The sequence below is a fragment of the Macaca mulatta genome, chromosome 6 (genome assembly GCF_049350105.2).
Source record: "Macaca mulatta isolate MMU2019108-1 chromosome 6, T2T-MMU8v2.0, whole genome shotgun sequence".
NCBI lineage: Eukaryota > Metazoa > Chordata > Mammalia > Primates > Cercopithecidae > Macaca > Macaca mulatta.
In genome coordinates, this window is record NC_133411.1 from 131,654,935 (window position 1) to 131,660,242 (window position 5,308).

General features: G+C 37.6%; 1 long non-coding RNA gene across 1 annotated transcript; it reads right to left on the reverse strand.

The window, feature by feature from the left end:
- Nucleotides 1–956: 956 nt before the first annotated feature.
- LOC144341244 (uncharacterized) lies at nucleotides 957–5,049 on the reverse strand. Its single transcript, XR_013418125.1, has 3 exons — nucleotides 4,642–5,049; nucleotides 3,373–3,458; nucleotides 957–3,119 (listed from the first exon to the last, which is right to left on the reverse strand). It is a non-coding gene; the product is annotated as an uncharacterized LOC144341244 (long non-coding RNA).
- Between the last annotated feature and the right edge of the window lie 259 nt (nucleotides 5,050–5,308).

Here is a 5,308-nt window from a genome sequence, read left to right on the forward strand (position 1 = left end):
AGAATCACTTGAACCCAGGAGGCAGAGATTGCAGTGAGCCGAGATCGTGCCACTGCACTCCAGCCTGGGTGACAGAGTGAAACTGTATCTCAGATAAATAAATAAATAAATAAATAAATAAATAAATAAATAAATAAATAAGAAAAAGAGGGAAGTAGGGGAAGAGGGAAGGAAGGGAGGGGAGGAGGAAGAGAAAAAAGGGGAAGTAAGACATTCAGTATACGTGGATTACTTTCTGTAGCAAATAATAGAAAATACCACAAAAAAATCAGCTTTTCAGGGTGGATGTACCAAGGTCCACTAGAAATTTCTTCTTTTTTTTTTTGTAACAGAGTCTCGTTCTGTTGCCCAGGTTGGAGCCACCAAGTCCAACCTCACCAGAAACTTTCTGTCTCCCCACTCTGCATCCTTGGCATACCTTCATGAACAGGGCCCTGCAGTGGCTGGTGCACCTCCAGAAATCACATCCATGTTCCAGGCAAAAATGAGGCAATTAGGCCTAAAGACTTGTCCTTGAAGGGCTTTGTCTTTTTGTTGGTGAAAGGAAGCCAGTCTCAGTAGACTTCTCTCTATATCTCATTGGCAGAACTCTATTAAACCATCAGATCTCATGAGACTTATTCACTGCCTCGAAAACAGTATGGGGAAACTGCCCTTATGATTCAATTATCTCCCACCGAATCCCTCTCGCAACATGTGGGAATTATGGGAGCCACAATTTAAGATGAGATGTGGGTGGGGACACAGCCAAACTATATCATTAAGGAACTTAGAATTGGCTGGTGTCAAAGCTACACAGAAGAACGCAAAACCATTTAGGATGCTGCTCACATCCTAAGACTTCACAGTTGTAAAGAGACATACAACAATTCATTGCAGAATTCCTCGTCATCGTAAAAAATAAAAGCAGCCTAAATGTCTACCAAAATTAGAATGAAAAATAAATTTTGTAATAGCTGTATCACAAAGTACCAAGCAACAGGTTAAAATAATTAAGTTTATTATATGTACTAACAGGGAAAACTCCTCAAGACATATTATTAAGTGAAAAACAAGCTATAGAATAACAGCCATTTCATACGAGTTATATTAAATATATGTCAAAATACTCTATATTTTATCAGGAATTATATATGTACAGACAATGATCTGGGAGGATGTACACTAAGCAGATAGTAGTATAAACATCATCTAGGAAGGAGACCTAGTTTCTAGGTGCTAGTCAAAAAGGATTGTATCTATATTGTCAGAGTTTTAATTTTTACTTTAAGAATGTATTCATTTACTGCTTGTATGATCAAAAATTAACTGTAAATATTTTAATACCTTTAAAGTAAAATATAAAGTACATTGACATACTAGTTGAATTTTTATACCTATAATGAACAACAATATTAAATAAGTGACTGTTAAAAGAGTTATACAATATTCTTAAATTATCCTAAAATACGGTTTCATAAAAATTACTACCATAGGTTTCACTTTCATATTTTATCAATTTATTAATATTTTCTAAAAGAATATTTTAGAATATATTAAGTAGAATATATTACAAATATTTAGGTATTTAGAAGTACCTAAAATGTCTCTGACCACAGGAAAGCATTAGTACTGTGGTCACACTTTTGTAGTAGCATGAAATAAGTAGGGCATTTCTAGCTTTAAGAAATAGCAATGGGGACAGGCACCGTGGCTCATGCCTGTAATCCCAGCACTTTGGGATGCTGATGCAGGTGGATCATGAGGTCAAGAATTTGAGAACAGCCCAGCCAACATGGTGAAACCCCACCTCTACTAAGAATATAAAAATTAGCCAGGCGCAGTGGCATGTGCCTGTAATCCCAGCTACTCGGGAGGCTGAGGCAGGAGAATTGCTTGAACCTGGAAGGCAGAAGTTGCGATGAGCCGAGATTGTGCTACTGCACTCCAGCCTGGCAACAAAGCGAGACTGTCTCAAAAAAAAAAAAAAAAAGAAAGAAAGAAAGAAAGAAAAGAAAAGAAATAGCAATGAACACAAGAAAATGACACAATATGCAACTCAGTGTGAGTCATGAAATTTTACTTAGTTTACACAGGTCCTTATGTTGTGGCAAAAATATATTAAAATAAGGTTTTAATGGAACATTTCAAAGCTATTTGATTTCTTTTATTTTTATAATCAAGAGCACAACTGCAAGTCCCTTTTTCCCCTATAACAAAAATATTTCTGACTCAAAAATTCTGTGAAAATTTCTGCTCACTCTGTACCATTTCTTAAATATGAGTTTTACCTACACTGTTTTCTATATGAGATGATCTTGATTTCAGCCTAAAGGAGGTTTATTTAAAATACTGAGACAGTAATTTCCATGAATTACCTGTCACTATGGGGAACATGGAGGTGGGAGACTAGATCAAGCCTGTTGAGATTCAAACTTGTTCTTCCAGGAAAATCAGATCTGAACTTAACAATTATACACATGAATAGATGGGAGCAGCCAGAAGTCATTTCTATTTAATGCTGAAGGCGTTAGAAAACTTATGAAGTAAATTTGCCTCCTTAATTATGTTTGTTTACACTGACTCTGAAATGAGTGTGGTTTGCATTCCTGAGCATATATGGATTGATTTCAGAGAAGGTGCTCAGAAGTGAGACAGGGATACACATGGTTTTAATAATGACTATGGATATCCTACAAAGTATGTAATCCACATAAGGATAATAAAAGACCTTTTAGTTCACTCAATTATCTAGTTAGACAAATATAAACTCTAGCCAGGCTTCCTTTGTCCGCTTAGCACACTTCTCAGGGCTCCCCTTCCAGGTCAGTGAGTTTAGGCTCCAGGAATACACACTCATTGTTATCCCAGGTAAAACATCTTTTATAATCAATGAATCATCAAACACAGTGAAGATCACTCGCGTTGTTGATATTTTTCTGCGGGATGTTCTTAACACAACCCCCAGGAAGACAGGCAAGTGAGAGTTCAGTCCGCGTGAATTAAGGACAATGATGAATCCTCAGAACCAAACATTCCAGCCATCTTGTCCCTCCTGGCTTCATTTTGGTCCTTTCTCCCTCTGCTTCCATCCATCACTGAAGTATTTCCCACAAGGAGCCAGGTCAATTCCAGCTCTCCTAGGACATGACACAATGGTATCTTAAGGGAATGGTCTTCTCCTAAAGATTTTTTAAAGCTAAAAAAGAACATAACTAAACACATCAAGACATATTTTCCTTTCAACTTTAACTCAACTTCAGATTGTTCACCAAGGCTCAAACTCAAATCAAGTTATATGTGGTTAGAGTTGAAAAAGAACCTGACAATCATCTAGTTCAAAACATTCATTTTCAGGTGGGGAATGGAGTCCAGAGAGAACACGTGATTTACCTAAGTGCACTCTGTGAGTTGATGGCCCAGTTTAGACTAGAATCTTGGTCACCTTGAGCCAAGGCCTCAAGAATTTCATGGACACCCTGACAAAAAAATAAAATAAAATTAGGAAGTTAAACCTTCTTCAGCAAATATTATATATTTCAATATAAACCCTAAGACAATTAGTTTGAGAACTGTGTCTGTTTGGGATTTTTCTTTAGTTCAACTCTTTGCCCACTTCTCATATCCCTTTAGTGAAGATATTTGTGAATGATAATATTTCAAACTTTCTTTCCTAATCATAAACATCTATTTATCTGGATAACCTAGTGTCTTATTTTTACATTATATTTGGATTGAGTGTGTGAATACTTGCAAAAGTAATATTTCTTGGACTATTTTTTGGGCCTCTTTAGATGTCCTGCTGTGTGAACTATTTGAACTAGAATATGATCATAAGTAATGGGACTCTTTCCACTGATAATATGGTTTCCATTAGAGCACAGTCTCCAGTTAAAGTTGAAAACTTTATTAGTTGAGTTACTATTGAATGATAAAAAATACTTTGCATTTACACAAAGAAAAACATATTGGAGTCCGGTTAGTTTGACAAAAGTGTGATATTTGCAGAGAGAGCCAAGGATTATCCACGCAAAAGGCCAAGTTAAATAAGACACAATTAGATCTCATTTGGCCTCCTACCTCTCAGGATTCATAAACTCACATTTTTGCAAACGTGGGGGAATAAATTTCATCCTAATTGTATCTTATTTCTCTTGGCCCATCTACATTACTCACACTCTTCTGACAGGAGCTTTCAGCAAATATCACATTTTCCTGCGTCTTGCTGACCTTTTTTTCAAACTGGCTTTTCCCTTTCCTTATTAAATGTTTTTGAACAGATATCATATTTTATTTTGTTTAGAAAGGTAAAATAAAGGGTGAGAATGTATTCATCTACATGGCCGTGAGAAGAAAATAGACATCAACAACAGAATTTTTAGAAAAACATACTCCCAACCAGTTCTGAAGATTTAGACTTTGCCACTAAGAATGTACACGGCTACTAAACCTATGCTGTCCCACTCTGCGGTGTGCTATCAAAGGAGGTTGAAAAAATTCAGAGAAAGGAATCAAAACCATCAAGACTTTTCTTTACACAATGAAAAAATTTAGACCAAAGGTTTAAAGTTCAAAGGTGCTATATTAGTCCGTTTTCACACTGCTATAAAAAACTGCCAGAGACTGGGTAATTTATAAAGGAAAGAGGCTTAATCAACTCACAGTTCAGCATGGCTGGGAAGGCCTGAGGAAACTTATAATCATGGCAGAAGGCAAAGGGGAAGCAAGCACCTTCCTCACAAGGTGGCAGGAAAGAGTATGAATGCAGAAGGAACTAACTACCAAACAGTTATAAAAAACATCAGATCTCATGAGAACTCACTATCATGAGAACAGCAAGGGGGAAACTGCTCCCATGATTCAGTTACCTCCACCTGTTTCCCCCTTGACACACGGGAATTGTGGGGATTATAGGGATTATAATTCAGGATGAGATTTTGGATGGGGACACAGCCAAATCACATCAGGTGCTGAATGTCAACTGACCCGAAGTGATATAACACATTATTACACTTCAAGAGGACTTGAAGTTGCCAGGACTCCCCTCTAGGATGCCTTACGCTCCTAGCCATTGTCTCTACATCAGTCCCCAGCTCTGCTGCCTCTTATCTACTTTTTCTGTTCTCAAGTCGCCAAGACGCTCGTGAGAAAGACACAAAGTGTGTTGATGGGGCATACTGCAGGCTCATTCACTCTGCTGTTGTGTAGGAGACACTCCTGGGCTTTGGCGACACGCAGGCTCTCATCTCCAGGCTCTTACAGGCTGCCCCTGGCCATCTCATCCATCCTCACAGCCTCAAGTGTCTTCTCTTGGTGCCTTATGCCACAG